At 33.1% G+C, this 19,871-nt stretch overlaps 1 long non-coding RNA gene across 1 annotated transcript; it reads right to left on the reverse strand.

The window, feature by feature from the left end:
- Positions 1-16,459: 16,459 nt before the first annotated feature.
- Positions 16,460-19,039, reverse strand: LOC140755940 (uncharacterized). Its single transcript, XR_012103852.1, has 3 exons — positions 18,794-19,039; positions 16,953-17,168; positions 16,460-16,767 (listed from the first exon to the last, which is right to left on the reverse strand). It is a non-coding gene; the product is annotated as an uncharacterized LOC140755940 (long non-coding RNA).
- Positions 19,040-19,871: the final 832 nt, after the last annotated feature.

Raw genomic sequence — 19,871 nt, forward strand, 5'->3', positions numbered from 1 at the left:
TCAAAGGTTATATCGACGTGAACTTCAAGTTATTAAAGTTGCATTTCATCAACAGTTCCGTGAAGTTGGTGAAGTTTACGCGGTCATATAAATTGCTGTTTCGTCGAACTAAACTAGCTACATTGTTTCGTGTTTCGTAGATAAGATAGATAAAGGTAGACGTGATAAAAGATGTACGTTTTTTTATAATGTAGGAGTAGCAGACGAGCATGCAGTCCACCTGATGGTAAGTGGCTACTGCCGCCCATGGACATCTGTAATTAACCCCAGATAGGATTAGATATTCCTACCTGAGGTCGGCCACAGAAGGGCCGCTACCCCTGAGGACTAAGCTGGAACGCCTCGGAAAAGTCTGTCTCTCTTACCACACCCTTCAAACCGGAACACAGCAGCGCCTAACACTGCTGTTATTAGGTAGAAATAGGTGGTGGCACCGGAGTCGAACCACAAAGGGTTCTACCACCTTCAAGAAAAGTGTAATGTCTGTTTGTAATGGACAAATAATTGTCATTTTCTAAGTTCGTTACTATTTGGACTATATGGATTATATGTGTAAAACGTATTTCTCTATGTATAAGGATCGGAAATAGGGTGTATGGGATGTATGTAAGAAAAATGCAAAGTCAAGCTAAGTTTAATAGACTAAAAATTTATGACCATAACACACAATTATTTAAAACGTTTATATCTTCAATAAGTTGAAAACTGATTTCCTTTCCGCTATCTAAAAGCTGCAGAATAACCACTTCAACTGTGTTCGAAGATGGGAGAAACGTTTGTGGTTCATACCCTTTTCTACCCAATGACAGCACTTCAACTCTTCTGTATTCCATTTTTTATAATAATATTAACAAGATTTCTCGTTTTCAACCTGGTGTAATACCTAAAATTATTACCAACACAACTTATTACAATGTTATTATTCAAATCTTGGTCAGAATGCACCTCATAACAAAATGGTTCACGAATTCCGGGAAGTTTCTAAACGTGTAGATATTGACATTTTGATTTGACATTTGCAAGTTTAAAAATAGTTTGAAATTAGTTAAAAAAATAATTTAAAATAGTATCTAAAAATGTATGTGTTCATTTTACCCTTATAATTATATATTCTCGCTTCTTTCTATAGCATGCAGTCTTCACCTGTAATTGTAATGGCACTCACATATTATCTCTAATTATTTCACGCTTTAAAAATATATTGAATGTACATTATATTGGTGTTCAATAAATAAATGTTTCTTCAACCCAAACATAAGTAACAAGCAATTAATATGCCGCCTGTATCAAATGATAATTTATTCAATAACAAAACAAGAGATTCTTGTTTCTAATTTAACCACCGTTGTTGTTTTGTCTTGGCAGTTTTGACAGCGAGGCTTTTGCTCCGAGGTTCCCGGGGGTAAGTTTTTCCCTTCAGCGTGACAGTGGAAAAGTAAAATAAAGTTTTTGGTACAGTTTTAAGAGAATAATGGAATATTTATGCTGCCATATTCTATTCTTCTGTTTCTTAGACCATCGAACCTTTAAGAGCAACGCTATAGTGGATGAAGATTGGTAATCTATAAATATAAATAAAATGGAGTAAATAGTGCATCTGTTTTTAATATTGAAATAACCGCTTTTTACTATGAAGTATTCATGTGCGTATGAATATGCATACGGTACATACACCAAAATAATATTTTTTACAATTTGTCTCTGTCTGTCTGTTTGTTTTGGCTATTCTCTGAAATGGCTGGACCGATTTTGAGGGGACATTGGCAGGTAGCTGATGCAATAAGGAGTAACTTAGGCTACTTGTATTTTAGAACTAGCTGTGCCCCTGTTTCGTTTAATGCGGGTGAAACCGCGAGACACAGCTAGTATAACATATAATACATTTAAATGCAATAAAAAGAGTTTTTTCAAATTGCATGTTAATTTCATTAATATTGTCTGTTCATGTATGAACATCAACTGTCAATTTTATTGATTTGTGTGTCCTTATACATCTTCAAGTAAAATCAGACATAAACTTCTCTTACTCAAAGTTCCCAAAAAGAAATTATATAAATTTATCAAACTATACCTCATTGTGGAGTGCTCGCGAAGAAAATTACGCTGTCCTTAAGTAATATTTCAGTTAAAATAAATGTACTAATCAAGTAGGGCGCCATAAAAATTCGCCAAAAGTCTCTCGTTGTTGAATATTTATGATAGAAACTTTTCAATTTCCATTTCACTTTCCGTAAGTATTTTTAATTATTTATATCGCGATGTCACCAGATCTCGAAAGTAGATTAGACCTTGGTAATTAACATTTGAAATTTATGAACCATTTAGAAGTCCGTGGAAAAAATAAGACTCCATTTGGACCCGTGGCGGCATCGTAGGCTGTTTTCGTAAGAAAATTGCTTTAGTATTTTGTGTGTCATTTCGACCCACTCATTGTTTTTACTTAGCGGTGCCTTTAAAATGCCACCAAGATGTATTTTTTGTGTCACTCCTTTGACTTTTCTTTAGAGTCAGTTCGTTTTAATTTAAAATTGTTTACATTACTTCTATACTTTAAGTTAATAATTATTTAGCGTTATGACATTTATCGGTATATTTACAGTGTACAGATCAAATATACAATGAACACACAAAGGCAGTAAATTAAAACCTACAATATGAAGCAAAACCATCGTATATACTTTGGCTAGGCTGAGAATCGAATAGAAAACGTTCATCATATCCAACTGGTATAATAACTATTGCAATTTGCACAATTTTCTATATGAACGAACTTATAATGAGGTATTAACGATAATTGCAAATTTCACTTGGCCTTTATTAAGCAGCGTCTTACAAGGCTATGCACCGTAGAATATTATACAAACTCTAAGTTAATTAGAATAATATTACTCAACTTAATGATATTGTGATTAAAAGGACATCATACGTAGATATAATATATTATTACTATTATTGAAAATCACTGTACTTGTAAATTTTAAATTATACTACTATAAAACTATAATACTTAATATTGATGAAAGTATAGTCCGCGTAAAACTGCTAGTCCGCTCTGAATATAGAAATGAATCGCGTCGCCATCGCAAATTGTATGACCTACACCTGCTCGCAACAACAACTACAGAGCGGACTACCAGTTTGGCGCGGACTATACCAATTGTTATAATGAATCTTTTCTGTGTGTTTGTGTATTCGAGTATGTTAGACACACACGGTATAGGACAAATCCTAGTGTAGCTATAAGTATATAAAGCGTTTCTGTTTTTTATTGGATTTTCTTCTGTTTAATCCGATTAAAATAATATAAAAACCTCAAATACACCTATCGATACTGGTGGTATCGATACTGGTTCGAGACAACAGAATAATTTCGAGTTTGATCCTTGGCTAAGCAGACATTATATAAATGATGAGTATATATTTCTGTTCTGATTTTGTCTTGTTTTAAAGAGTTTGCTTCGAAGAAGTCAAACTACAAAGTCAACGCAACTACATGTCTGTTTTATTTAACACCTCAATATGATCAGTAAACACGGGCTATGCGGGTAACAGTAAATGTACGAGTATACCCGTAACTGAAGGTGGTAGAACCCTGTGTGGTTCGACTCCGGCGGCACCACCGCCACACCTATTTCTACCTAATAACAGCAGTGTTAGGCGCTGCTGTGTTCCGGTTTGAAGGGTGTGGTAAGGGAGACAGACTTTTCCGAGGCGTTCCAGCTTAGTCCTCAGGGGTAGCGGCGCATCTGTGGCCGACCTCAGGCAGGAATATCTAATCCTATCTGGGGTTGATTACAGATGTCCATGGGCGGCAGTAGTCACTTGCCATCAGGTGGACTGCATTCTCGTCTGCTACTCTTAAATTATAAAAAAAAAATACCCAACAATACTTGGCTTTCGTATCACCTTCATATTGTTACTGAACAAAGCGATTGTTTGTATATTCTTTAACTATTCGTAAATGTATTTTAGAAGTATATTCTTCAAATATTCGTAAATGTATTTGATACGTACTTCTTCGGTATAATCTTGAATACAACTGACTGATATCTTTAGAAGCGCTTTTATACTGTAGGTATGAGTTTATATTGATGGTGGCAGAATCTTTTGTGCTTCGGATCCAGAAGCACCACTATCATATTATATCAGAAGCAAAACCATAATATAAACTTTGGCTTGGCTGGAAATCGAATCGAAAACAGTCATCGTATCATCGTAAACAGCGCTCCATGAGATCGTAATCCTGTGGTAGCAATAGCTGAGGCACTTCCTTTTGCATAGATTATAACCGCAACTCGTAAGAAATTATTATTTTTTTATCTCTTTTATGTACTTTTATTATGTTATATTTAACCTCCTGGGATCTTTCGTCATATATATATTACATAGAAAAGAAAAAAATGTAACAGCACCATCTGTCAATATTTACGAGATCTTTTAGTTTTATTCAATAGATAACATGTTGGTCCACCATTTAAAACTGTGATTAGCTGATAGGATGATACTATTTTATTGCATTGTGAATTTTAACCAAACGATGGCGTCACGGTCGGAAACAAGTAGTAAGTGAATTTGAGATTTTTGTTCAAATATCGATGTTTTTATAAAAAATATGTATTTTTATCGTTTATAATAAATCATTTTTACTAAATATGAGTCTGCAAAGCTTGTAGGTTACATTAAAAATTATGAAATATCGGATGAAAGTTTTATGTCATACTGGTACCACATGAGTTCCCAATTACTACTGTGAATGGAAGAGTCCCAGTGTAATACTCATATGACATAAACATTTTTCTTTCTCGAACTTCATATTTTAATGTTATTCTTGTTTGTTATTACGAGCTTACGCAATTACGAAATATCCACTATGCTAGACGACTCAAAGCTAGACTTAACTGATGAAGATGACCTAGAAGACGTAACATTACAATGTCATGATGGCAACAATGACTCGTATTCTGGTTTCTCGAATTAGAATTCGAATTCGGTTTATTGAAGTAGAAAGTTGTGCAGGTTTTGATATTTTTATCGGGTCCTCAATTATAATTAATGGAAGGGGCCATTCTAGAGCCTTAAGGATTTACTTTGGGTGAATCGGCAGTCCGCAAAATTTGCGAAATACTTATATCAGATTAACATTTTTATTGTGTTCATTATTTCACTAATACAAAATTGGAAGACTTTTTGAAAGGAGGTTTTCATATAACGATAACTATTCAACTAAAACAGATTTGCAAAGACCTGCGAGTTTTCTAATGAAAAAAGCGACGGGAATATCGAAATCATTAGCTAGGATAAATAGTTCTCACATGGTGGTTGGACAACAAACACACTGGACTGTGTCATTACACTGAATCTGACAGTAATTCGAGTTCGATTGGCAGTTCGAAGACGAAGACATATTAATAGAAGGCTAAAATAAAACCCATGTCAACCGAAAGTTTCCGTTATCATAAATTACATAATTTAGTCCATTACTCCAACGTTCCAAATAAATGCAGAAAACCAAAATACAGCAACTACAAAAGCATATTGTATTAAATGCAATATATATTTCAATAAAACATAATTGTTTCTTATAATTCAACAAAAAAAATTTTTTAATCACCAATTTATACTTTTTGTAACCATATTTTGTGTTCAGTTATCAATTGTGTCATAATAAGAACGTACCGCAAATTTATTAAATAGTATTATTTTTACTTTAAAAAAATATTTATATAATCTGTGTACTGTGACTTTATAACGGAACATATTTTAAGTTTATTTGATGACTGTGATATATGTTAGAAAAAATATACAAGACAACAGACAGTTAAGTTTACTGCTGAATGTGATTGTGAGAATCATTTTTTTAAATTGAGTGTGACTGTTTAAAATTATAGATTAAGATATAATTGTACACAACACAGACAGTATTTTTTTACAATACATTTCTCATATTACCAAAATTTTACATTAATATATATGATTAATGTTCTATGTCATATATATATGACACAAATAACAATTGTAATTGGGAACTCACGTGTTATATATATGACATTGAGAAAATCCATATTTTCCGACTTACATTTTTTGTTATATTTTTTCCTGTAATTCTGTTACCTATTGTATTGGTCAGGATAAATTTAATTCAAATTCCTAACAACTTTTTTTCCTGGGTCCCAGGAGGTTAAAGAAAGAACTAAATTAAACAATTTTAAGTTTCGATTATGTTGTTGTAATTTTTAAGGCAATAAAATGTTTTAATTTTATTATTATTATTATCCAACTAGAAAGCACGTATTCAATGCATCGTATCCAACTGGCACAGAACCCTAACTCTTCATACTTTACCCTTATTCCCCATAATAAAACTGAATTTTAATTTTGAATTTCAAATCTTCTTTGTAGAGCCGAAAGCAAATATTTTTTAAAACATACAATCCTTTGAATAAAACATAGAGATCTTTGATACTTTATTCAGCTTTGTACTGTTTGAAGTAGAATAAAAAAATATTTGCATGCTATTCAACTTTAAAGTTATTTTATAGGTAGTTTAACGATATTAAATATAACTTATTCGTTTACTTTCGATAGGTGTGCCTTTGTCGTGCAATGACTATATTATTATTAGCGATTAATAGTGGACCTTTTGGATAAAGCCTGCCCTTTGTTTAGAGATGATCATGGGTGGCAAATACCACATTTAATGACATAATGCAGAACACTTTTCCCTTAGTTATTTTTTCTTTAATTCTTCAGACGCTATCTTAAGAACCAAGATTTTTAACTATACATATACTATTTTTTTCCTATTTTTATCTAAAGAAATATATCTAAATTTTATTTTGGAGAAAATCAAGTCTCGAGAAAATGTTTCTACATTTTAAATAAAAATTATAAAAGCCTGGCTACGTTAACAGATTGAATTGGAGAGGGGTGGGCAAAGCCTTCTGAACTATGTAGGTATTCCTTACAATCCTTTAAGCTCAATTTGCTTCATCGGAATTTTCAAGGAATCGAGAAATCGGATGGAATTGTATACTCCATGTCATGAGCGGAAGCGATTATTTTATGAATTGCTTGTCTAAACAAAGACTTGAAAGGTATAATGTGAGTAATGTGTATGTGTTAAATGAAACAAGATCACTACCGTTTATATACGTTAGTGAACCTTAAATAAACCTTGTTTATAAAATGCATCTCCCTGATGTACCGTGTCCGGGATAGCTCCAACAGCATCCTGAAGATGATAAGCAGTAGAGTGGACTGTAGGTTTATTTCTCATTGCAGTTTTCTACATTTAAAATTGTAATTCAAAAATAAGTTTTTGTTACTTTAAATAAATAATTAAATGAGTATTATTATAAACTTGGTGTATACAACGTGTCTAGTGTCTTATGTTTATGAATTTAATAAATATCCTCTTTACAACAAAATGAAAAAGTTTGTTTGGCAATTTAATTAAACTCATTAAAAAGATTGAAATTCTTACTATTTTACTGATTTCTAAAGAACAACTATGTTTACAATTAGATCTATTTCATCAACAACCCATTACTGTCCCACTGCTGGGCACGGGTCTCCTCTCATAATGAGAAGGGTTAGGCCATAGTCCACCGCGCTGGCCAAGTGCGTATTGGTAGACTTCACATACCTTTGAGATTTTTTTTTATAAATCTCAGGTATGCAGGTTTCCTCACGATGTTTTCCTTCACCGTTTAGCAAGTGATAATTAGTTTCTAATACGCACATAACTTTGAAAATTCAGAGGTGCGTGCCTGGGATTTTAACCTCGGACCCCTCGATCGAAAGGCCGAGTTTCTTAACCACTAGGCTATCACTGCTAACTAAGATAAGATCTATTTATATCATTTTTATTTAGGAAGATTATATTAATGTTAGGTTGTTCATTCAACAATTTTTTTATTAAATTAACTAGGTAAATAACTAGCTAATTAACTAACTATTATGCACCAAAACTGGTTGTTACAACTAAAACCAAAACATTTGGAGTATTCGTAATGTCAATGATGCCATTACCAAATACACCAAATAAATATATCATTGGAAAATAATTCTCTTCCACTCGTAACTTAGGGCTAAGTCGTAATCTTTCAGAGTACGACTACCGACGAAAGCCAACCTGCCTAATCGATTTATAGCAGAGCCTGATTCAGAGGAAATATTTATTTACAACGAAACAAAATATACTTTACATTCCATTCCAATTCCCATTAGATAAATGCCAGGCATCTGCTGTTTCTGCGATTCATGATATCGGAATTGGCTTTTTATACGCTGCTATAAAACGCTAAAATAAGAACTACCGGGGTAGGCTTTTTGGACTTATATTTAGGAAAACATTCAAATGTTGTATTTCTAAAGTTAGCATAGTGCTTTATAAAGCCCATTTCTAAATAAAAAAATATATTTTTGTGTGATTAAGTTATAGCTTATTTTATATTCGTAGATCTTTTCGAAAATTACACGGAAGTAGAGAACTATTGAAACACTGAAAACATTTTTATTTTTCAAAAATTAAGACAGTCTTCAAGAATAACAATAATAAGATAGACTAATAGACATTTTTACCTACCAATACGCACTTGGCCAGCGCGGTGGACTATGGCCTGATCCTTCTCACTCTGAGAGGAGACCCGTGCCCGACAGGGGACAGTAATGGGTTGATGATGAATAGACATTCGGATCTAAAATAACTCGGCTATTTGACGTACAGAAAACGATCCAACAACTCTACATTGTAAATATGCCTCGAAGATCCATCGCCAACTTGTCCCAAATAGACCCGACTACAGCAATATGCACACAAACATCTCAACCTCATCCGAACAACCACACTATACAGTAACATACTCGTATACCTACGAGTATCTCCACAAAGCCATTGTATGTCAGTGACACGGAGCCAATCAGTCGTTAATATTACAGTTGGTTAAATTACCAGCACTAATGTAGCTACGAGCCAATATCTGCTTGTAGCATCTCCTACTATATAATGTATTTGCCATCACAGTTATGTCGGTTCACGGAACACGTCCCCGCTTTTAGTACGAACAAACATTACTTATACGCCATCCGGTACGTTGACCCCAAAACGGAACACATTAGATCTAACACAAAATAAATATTGTTTACTTGTAAAATTCGCTCGGTTTTTATCCTTATTTATGGGTAGGTACAAAATGGAGGTGTCGCAAATAATTGTTATTTTATAAGCTTACGCTTCTTTGTAAGACGATATGTCTGCATGTTTGTCGGAGCGAAGTTGTAATAGTAATTCGTTAATCTCTTTAATTTTAAAATGTTTAGGGGCTTTGCGCAAAATTAGACACTGGGTGGGTGTCTACTCAGTTGGAGGTACTATTTACCTACTTAATAAAACTAGATGAACTAACGCACAACTTGAATGATGTCAATTAACTACATGATGTGATTTTTGATTCCAAACTTTTTGGGATATCGTGAAATATGTATCGACCCACCTCCCTCGCTCCCTAATCTCATCTGAAAATACCTTAGCAGTTACAGAATCTAAATGCATTTTGGCGTACGCATAACCGCAATAAATATGACTGAATGATTTGGACATATTTTACTAAAGAAACATTTATTATTTAATTTTACCAACTTTACTCGTAATTTTACGTATAATATCTTGCAGACAAAAAATGACTTTTGTCCACGTAGGTAAATATAAAATATTATCTTAGTCCATAAATAACAAAATAAACACTAAGACAATAGTTTTAAGAAATTCATCCCTTAAGGAGCCAGGTGCTGGAGAAAAACTTGTATAATACAAACACGTTCCCAACCTACGGCTTATAAATGTCACCCCTGCTAGTTTCAATCACCTACCCTCTATCATTATTTTTATGACGAAGTAATTTCCCTAATAACATAATTGGGGGTCCGCCATTTCTTAGTTAACAGCTGGAGTCATGTTCGATAAAGTGTGACAAGTTTATTTTACCGTTTTAAATAGCTACTATACATTTAAACCGAGTAATTTAGACCGCATTGGAAATACTAATAGTAAGTCAATTACAATGTAGCTTTGTAAATAATCGAGAATAATTATAATATCAAAATTAGAACGCAAATTAATAGGTTGTGAAATTAAACAGTTACAATTTATTTTAATGAAGAAACTTCAATCTATTTATGTTTCGGCACCACTGCCAAAATCTGTTCAGACCAAAATCTGTTGTTAGCATTGTAAAGCGTTTCTATGTGCATTTTATAACAAATTAGAGAAATGCACACGCGCAATACGAAAAATAAAATGGCGTTACTAGCACGCTTTTTTTTAAAGCTTTTGTTTTCTATATCATACAAATTTATTATGTTTCTATTTAGAAATTAAGCTGTTTAGTGTTACCGAAATTATACTTACAAAAAAAAATCAATACTACCTGCATTACGTTTGTAACCAACCCAATTCACGGAATCAGTAGCAAGCTCAAAGCATCACAGGTATTTGTCCAACAGAGTAACAGTTCCCAGAAAGACTCTGTAAACACATCGTACGTTTGACCGATCGCAAGTGACGTAGCCATCTCATTTCCATTTATTTGGATAGGCTCTTTGTTCGGGACCTTTCATTTAGGGTTCGAGTTTAACATGTTTAAAGATTCTACCAATGGAAATCAAGGCGGTCATATTTGTTGATCTACATATAGGAAGCCGAATTTGAATCTTTGTGTAAGATTTACTCACTTGCTCTACGTTTCAGTTTCCAATGTTTTAATAAGAAGCCAAAATTCTTTTAGGAAAAAAAATGTTGAAACATTCCTTATGAGCCCCTTACCTACACTGTTACATGTTGGTTCACATATCTTTGAAAACATTTTTTGAAAACTTCTCAGGTATGCAGGTTTCCTCACGATGTTTTCCTTCACCGCATAGGCAAGTGATAATTAATTTATAATACGCACATAAGTTTGCAGAGGTGCGTCCCTAAAATTTGAACCTCGCAGCCCTCGATCAAGAGGCCGGGGTTCATTACCATTAGATTATAACTGCTTTTTAAATTGAACCCATAAGTTACTCACAAATTACAAAAGCCCCTATCATGAACATCTAAATTCTCTTACACCAGTAATACCCAATATTATCTGTAATCTATCCTAAATTTCACTTAATTGTGTGAAGCTAATTTGCCTCCAATTAACCGTAAGCATATATTACATTACGCTCATTAGCGCCAAATTTAATAATGTTGGTAATCTCGTATTACGTTACAAATTTACATGCTTACGTGCACATGCATGTGCTTAATTTTTACTTGAAATAGGGTTTTTATAAGATTAAAGTAAACAATCATGGAGTAAAGATGGTAAGCGGTTTCTGTCACCCATGTAATCTGCATTAAGCTCCGTATACAACAGGGATTCACCCTGAAGCCGATCACAGATGCGATGTCATTCCCAAAGACTAAGAATGTATGATTATATTCACACCTGACCACCGAAATACTAGAACTTACACGTTCGAAAACTTCAGAGTAATTCCGCATTCCTCATTTCTGATCCTGGCTATGATCGAACCCGAAAACCCTCTGCATAATAGAGCAACAGATATTGTTGATTACTATTACTCCACCTGGGTCATCATAATTATATTTCGTAACGGCGAGATACAGCACACATGAATTTAAAATCGAGACAATTTTCAGTATTTGTCTATGACGAAAGATTGAGACAAGTCTAGACAAATAAAAATAAGAACTGCATGTATGAAAATTGATGTCGCATTTGACAGTCAGCACAATTTTCCGTACACTACTCTCATACAATCATAAAAATAAATACACATTTTTGATACAAGAACAGTCGTAACACGTACAAACGGCGCCCTTCTCATCATCCCTTCAACGCCAAATTGAGTTGCCCAACAGAGTTAATAAAGAGGCTGGGACGTGGTCTGAATCACAATGGAGTAATAATAGCACCCACTTAAACATAAAGCAAGCGGAAATTACAAAAAACCTCTAAAGGTCCAGCTTTGTTCGTCCAAATCGCCAACTTAATGGTTATTAAACCTCGGATTTATAGAATCCGTGATAAGCAATCGGGGCCCTTCAATAAAGAATTAGAGCACCGTTTCCGGCAATTAGGGGACACAGCTAAGTGCTATAATTCCCAGGGATTCGAGATAACCACATTCAAGAAAATTGGCCCGCTCTTAAAAGCTCGTGTATTTATGCTAAATTCGCTTAATCTGCAAACTGTGGGCGTTGAGAACATAAGAAACATGTGAACAAAGTATAGTATGAAATGTTTAAGCTTTATTACAGGCCTTTGCGCTAAACAATAGGTAATTACGTTAATAATAACTCCAATCTTATAAATAGCTAATTTCGTAAACGAAACTGATATTACAGTTTCGTTTTCAAATGTTGAAGGGCAGCTATATTACATAAACCCTTATTACGATCATATCAGTGATATGTGAGACATACCGCTCACACAAGGCTGAACGCTGGTTTGCATTTTCATCTTGGCTAAATGCCCTTATTATCTATGCAGGAAGCTTCTGAGCCCATATGTTTTACGACAAAATATAAAAAAATCAGTAAATAGATCTATGTAGATATAGATCAACCCAATGTCCTACATAAAAGCGTTTATATAGAGGATAGTATTCAATAACTTCTTATGACCTCTGTTATTGTGAATATAAGATAACGATAATATTTTCTTAGCTATTCGGTTATCACATCAGCCAACGCGCATGGTGTGATGTTTCATCATATCTTCACGAATATTATCTGCATCACAAAATTATTGAAATTCTTGTACCATTGCATAACAATATGAAGCCGCTGGGGCCCCCGCCGAAATATTATTTATATAAATTCATTAAATATACAGCTGTTTTTCTTTTTACTAGATATGCAATAAAATATATATATACCTATTTATATTAATATATATATACCTATTACTAAAGTGCAAAGCCTCTCGTGGTAAATTATAGACTCAACTCTCCATTTCTTACTAAAAACAATTAGGTTAAACATTTAAATTTATGTTCATAGGCATCATCTAGGCTAATATAACTACAAAGGGTTACTGAATGACTAATACACGGTTCCATATTTTGATGGTTAAAACATTGTTGAGCTTTGTTATCATATAAAAAAAAGTGTGTGTGTGTCAGCTACGACGCACAATTGGAGTTTACTCCTTACGAACGATAATTATGATATATATCGAATAGAAAATAGTTAATGACGTTTTAATGTTTTATATATTGCTAATTATTTTTATTGTAATAATTACTTTCATATGGGATTTTATTTCATGGTGATCTGAAATATAATTGAGAATTACAATGTAGTATCCTTCTTCCCACTCGTCGGCATCGCGATTGTTTAGCCTTTAAAAACAAAAAAAGTTTAAAGACCACTGACACTGCGTATGACAGTGACAGCTCCGGATTCCTCACTTCTTTTTCGCGCTTCCAAGGCATCGTGATACTATTTTTTCAAAGTTTTGTTAAACGTGTATAGTGAAGCAAAGCTAGTGAAAAAATGAAGAAAATGGAAACTAGGAATGAAGAATCACGTCCGCGTAGTTGTAGTCGCAGTAGCAGGAATTTACGAAGCAATTCTTCGGATTGGATCACCGGTTCAGAGGTTATGTACAAATTACTTACCAGGTATGTAAGAAAATAATGCATTATTCACCTTTTACAGTATGTGTGCACGACTATAAAAATGCCTAAATAACTAACATATTCTCAGAAAGAAACTATATTGTTCGAAAAACTTTCTCGTATTTACAACTTCAAAACTATTCATGCACGCCAATCTCGCTGTTGCACATTACAGACACCAAATGGTGCTCATATTCGCCATTAACCGTAAGATGCTTGCATTTTTATGCATATAATTTAGCAATTAATGGTCCAAATATAAAATGCACCCGAGCCATTGAGTACGAGATACTCGTTGCGTCGCTTTGTCGACACTAAATGTTTCCCATGTTCACCATTAAGCACGAGATGCTGGCCCTAACATTTATATGTGGCAAATGTTCAAATACTCAAATAGTCACAACCGTCGAGTACGAGATACTCCTAGTGTTACTTTGTTGACACTAAACGGTTCACTCATTCGCCGTTGAGTACGAGATACTCGCGCTAACATTTCTATGTGGCAAGTGGTCGAATATACAAAGCATCAGAACCGTCGAGTACGAGATACTCCTAGTTTTACTTTGTTGACACTAAACGGTTCACTCATTCGCCATTGAGTACGAGATACTCGCGCTAACATTTCTATGTGGCAAGTGGTCGAATATACAAAGCATCAGAACCGTCGAGTACGAGATACTCCAAGTGTTACTTTGTTGACACTAAACATTTCACTCATTCGCCATTGAGTACGAGATACCTGCGCTAATACTTATATGTGGCAAATGGCTTGAATGCTTCCATCACTAGCTATTGCACTAACAATACACAGTATTAAGCATGAATGATTTATAAGCACCAAGCTAGAGCTGCTACAACACAAGGTTATGCCAACCCTGTTATACCAACTCTGACAAAATAATTTTCAGAACCAGCTATAATTTCAGGAATCATTCATGGAGTTATTGCAAATAGCAAAACATATTTGTAACTTGTCATAAAGTTACAAATATGTTTATATACAGTGTCCTAACAGAAATGGAAAATATTATGTCAACATACTGGGACAACGAGTGAATACAATAATATCATCAGAGTTCTCTAAAATTGGGAGGTATGTGTGAAGCAACTGGATGAATAACATATTCCAATGAGAACTGAGGAAATCAACCTGGTACATTTTGATGCTCTTCTCAGAATAACACTTTAACTAGTGCTACCTATAAAGGTCATAATAGGTAATTTATGCTCCACCACAATACACACGATAAAAATATGTGCAATACATGGTGGAGAACAGAAAATAGGAATCATCACATTGCTGGTGCGCTAACCCATAACAAATATAACCCCGTGCATATAAGAATCTTATCAGGATTCACCGCACAGCATGATGCTCATGAGCTCATGTAACGGAATCATACTGAAGACATTGAAACTCACTTAGCTGCATTACAAATGATAGAAGACTAACTATCTTATCAGAAAACAATGTCTAAAATAGACATTTGTGACATAAATGTTTTATGCAGCACCCCGTTGCCAATTTGAAATTGGTTGAGATTGGTCGTTCCACACAAATCAATTGTGTTATATGATATTAAAATTTAATATATGGCGTCAAGATAAAAATCTTACAACATTGATGACAAAATTATCTTTGTATACTAGTTAATCCAATGCTCGATCTCAAATGGTAATAGATGTGCTCCTCACATTATCACATACACACTGGTGTATATACATGACAACTGTTTCATGTTAACCTGAAATAGAACAGAAGGCATGCTCTCTCAAAAGAACCACCTCAGGAGGACAATGATTAAGCAAACAAGACTCCGGCTTATTGATACTGACACATATCTGTCCAATATATTTTTAGTCACATGAAGAAAGAATACTATAAGTATCTCATATATTGGAACCAGCGTCTGAAGTCCTAGCTTTGATAGTAGCATTCTGTGTTAATACCTCAACACAATTGAGCAGAGTCCATTGATTTGTTATGGATACTCTATAGTTCCTACTCAATTTCAGCTGTTTTATAAGCAAATAACAGGTACCTACACATATATATACATGGCTCAAAGTAAACAATATTACATGGATTATATTGTAGTACCTCTTACTCACATATATACAAATTATGTATAATAAAATTTAATCAGTTACCAGCTATATAAAGCTGTTTGATTTGATATCTTGTGGGCTAGGTATATGAATATCCTAACATCCAGATTAGGTGTATTTCAAGATATTGTGGATTTCAGGAAATACTCGTATTATTAAGGTATAACTCTAAGGAGATTTGTATCAAGGAGTACAATCAGAACTATAATGCACCACTTGACTACTGGTACAGAGTACCTACTTAAAGTCACTGAGCTTACATAACATATATAACTCTATTATATATAGATGTAACTTGAATTGAAGTTTTTAAATTATCTATTTAATACACTGGTTTACAGTGATAATCAATCCAGAAGTCTGGAGTTGTCTTTGGACACAAATACCTTTATGATTTATTCTAAGGCCAGGTACTATAACAATACCTGCAATACTATAACAATACAAATGTGCTAAATAATAAATGTCCATACTTGTAAATAATTCAAAAACCTTGTTTAGTATTACTTATTTATATGGCATATGTGACATAAATGCAAATATGTGAATGTCAAGAGTGAACTTTATGTACAAATGTGAGAATTTATACAAAATTAACACTTTGGATTTCGTTACACTTATGTTTCAGTGACTCAATAGGAATAAATACAGTAATAATTAAAGGTTTGGAAGTTCAGTCCACAAACATATGGGTAATTATTAAATATCTGCACATATTTTTCACTTTTACATGTACAGTAAAACTGCTTAAAATATGAGGCTGATCATCATGAAAAAATTGACTAAAGATTATTGGTGCCTATGTAATGCTCTACAACAGAAGCCTGGTACTCCCAACATTACAAAAAGCAATCAAATATTAATATACTGCTTATATTGTTGTTTAAACATTTCCTTTAGCAACACCAGGTTTATATAGAAACATGCATCATACATTTATACACCAGTCATCAGGTCAAAAAATAACACAGCAGTCCATTAATCCTGGAATAAAGACAAGCATAATATGAGAATTGCTATTGCACTTAAGTCTTCATAATGTCTATGTTAGTTACACTAAAACTGAAATTGTTCTCATTTCATAATGAAGCTTAGGCTAAGGGTAAATAATGTCCACCATAGTAATATGTGACACATTAATGATATAAAAGTAATAACAATATTATTACATCATGTGAATGGCCAGCCATTAATATGATATCTTCTTTGGGTCTTTTATGCCTAGGTATACCTAGATGCTCTTATAAAACATAAAACAAAGAAAGTAAGCTGCATGTCCAATCAATTTTCAAATGTAAATCTAGCATCCCTAGAATTAATAGGAATTCCTTAGGGGTATGTGTGATGAACGTTACTATATAGGACACACATGGCAGACATCTGGCCTGGAACAAAGAAAACTATATTATATATACAAATTATTATTATAATTATTATATATAGAAGATTTATCTACTTTCCTTTTCTTAAAGAATTAAGATGGAGAAAAATGTGGGTAATAACTTTATAAGTTATCACTGTCAGAGCTGTAACTAGAACCAGTTGTGTTAGTAATCATTACAGGCTAAGTAAGCCAGAACCCCATGGAAGTTATAAAATATTTGACTTATTAAAACTGAATTAATCCTGGGAATGCTCAGCATAAATACTTTTGAGTCAAGATAAGCTTTTCTGGTCTAGTCATGAATGGGGTTTGAAATAATCATATACATAAATACTGCTATGAAAACTGATATCAATTTTTACATACACATAACTGATAGTTACACACATTTTTAGGAAAAGATGTTAGATGGAAAGTCAGATTGGATTTCAAAAGGAAACACATCATAAGCTTTCCAACCAACCATATAGATATGTAACTTTACAGAGGGCATGCATAAGCATGGTACAGCAAAAAGTATAAGTAACTTTTGCAAATCTGATATATACCTACAAAAACAGGAAGTCATATAAAACTAAAATGTTTCATTGATCTAAGAATGATCATGTCCCTCCTGAACATGCACACTAATATAAAGAAACAAAGTAGGTATAACACCCAATATTATACCAGGTATACCTACAACATAAAATATAAATTTATCTCACATGGGGCATATATCATCCCAAGATCAAATCAAATACCCAATCATAATTTGTCAATAAATAATGGTATTAATTCCTTAATATTCAACATGGGATGGCTTCCTATTTTAATAATATTGGAATACATACAATGTACCTACTGGTACATTTAAGTTTAGTATTATATAAAAGTACATTATTATATAATGCACATCACATATGAAACATATTTATACACATATTGCTATATAGCAAAGGAAATAGTATTATTTGTGTCAATAAAATTGACCAAGTAATTCATTCTACACATAATTATGACATACTATGGAGGGTAGAAAACATATTTTCGACCTTGTATGTATTTATTTTTTGCAAGGTGCAAAAGCTTGAATTGAATAATTATTAACACTGACTAAATTACAATATTACTATTATTATTATTGTTATTGGCCAATTTTAGTAATAATATATTTAGAGAAAAATATTGCATTATTATTGCACTGAATATTATTTCATCTAATTCAGAGGGAATCTCACTTAGTACTATGTGTTTCAGAACATTTCATCCATATTATACAGTAAGAGTAAATATTCAGTTAGCAATCCTAATAATTATGTATATTTTATAATTATACCTAATTAAGAGAAAAAATTCTTATTAATATGATATTTTCATATTGTATTTTTATATACATATATATTTTATTATTGAGAATAAATCTCACTAAGCACTATGGATTTCACAACATCTCATCCATATGATGCAGAACAAATAAATATTCAGCAATGTAATTAAATCCATATAATAATATATATGTATGGTAATAAATCTTTAATTTAATTACATGTCCCATTGTTGCAGTTGTCTCTAAACATCTACATTGTAATTCTCAATTATATTTCAGATCACCATGAAATAAAATTGAAAATTAGACGAGCTTACCTGTAAGCGAAGTCTGATTATAATTTTATGAATGGTGATCTGAAATATAATTACCCACCCTCCCAAAAATCAAAACCCATACTGCAACAATAAGAACAAGAGTCTCCTAGATATAGACAGCATGCATATTATCAAGGAGACTAAGTTGGAAATGATAGACTCTAAATTAAGTGAGGAATCCGGAGCTGTCACTGTCATACGCAGTGTCAGTGGTCTTTAAACTTTTTTTGTTTTTAAAGGCTAAACAATCGCGATGCCGACGAGTGGGAAGAAGGATACTACATTGTAATTCTCAATTATATTTCAGATCACCATTCATAAAATTATAATCAGACTTCGCTTACAGGTAAGCTCGTCTAATTTTCAATTTGAACTTACTGTATTTTAAATTAATAAAAGCACTCTTGATTCATATTTTGGTTAAAAACGCTACTTCCTTTTTGAGAGGATATGATGATTGTAATAAAAAGGAGGGATTGTAATGGATACGTTGCCGCCCAGCGACATGTATACATGTCCGAAACAAAATGTACCGTAACCGTCCACGGACATGTATACATGTCCGAGTTTAGCACCTTCGTATTTGGCTTATTTTAAATTATCTATGTTTTATTTGTGGCTAAAAATACTTTTAATATGTAGTCTGTGAATCTATTTTACCGATACAACGCATTTCTTCACGTCACTAGTACAAAAAAATAAAATTATGACATTTCTATTCAGTGACTTCACTGGTGTTGCGCGTAAAGTGTGGATATATATGTTTGTCTCTTTCTACGTAACGCCTCAACTTTTCGTGTTACACTTGATTTTACTCCTCATAAAATTTCCGTACCGGGCCTTATAACTCAAATCGTTTCTTAAGGAGTAAACTCCAAAAATAATTTACAAATAAACTTAAAAAAATGTAATAGTAAAAGTTTACTTACTAAGAAATATCTTTACACGTATCCAGAGTCTGAAGAGAAACAGGGAATTTCTTTTAAAAATAATTTACTCGGGGACTTGGCGGTGGCGCGGACTCCATAATTATATTTGAAGTACCTCTGAGACTAACCATAAGCGCTAGTGAAACATA

The sequence above is a fragment of the Epargyreus clarus genome, unplaced genomic scaffold (assembly GCF_041222505.1).
Source record: "Epargyreus clarus isolate Ecla_fem2 unplaced genomic scaffold, WU_Ecla_fem_2.2 ptg000034l, whole genome shotgun sequence".
NCBI lineage: Eukaryota > Metazoa > Arthropoda > Insecta > Lepidoptera > Hesperiidae > Epargyreus > Epargyreus clarus.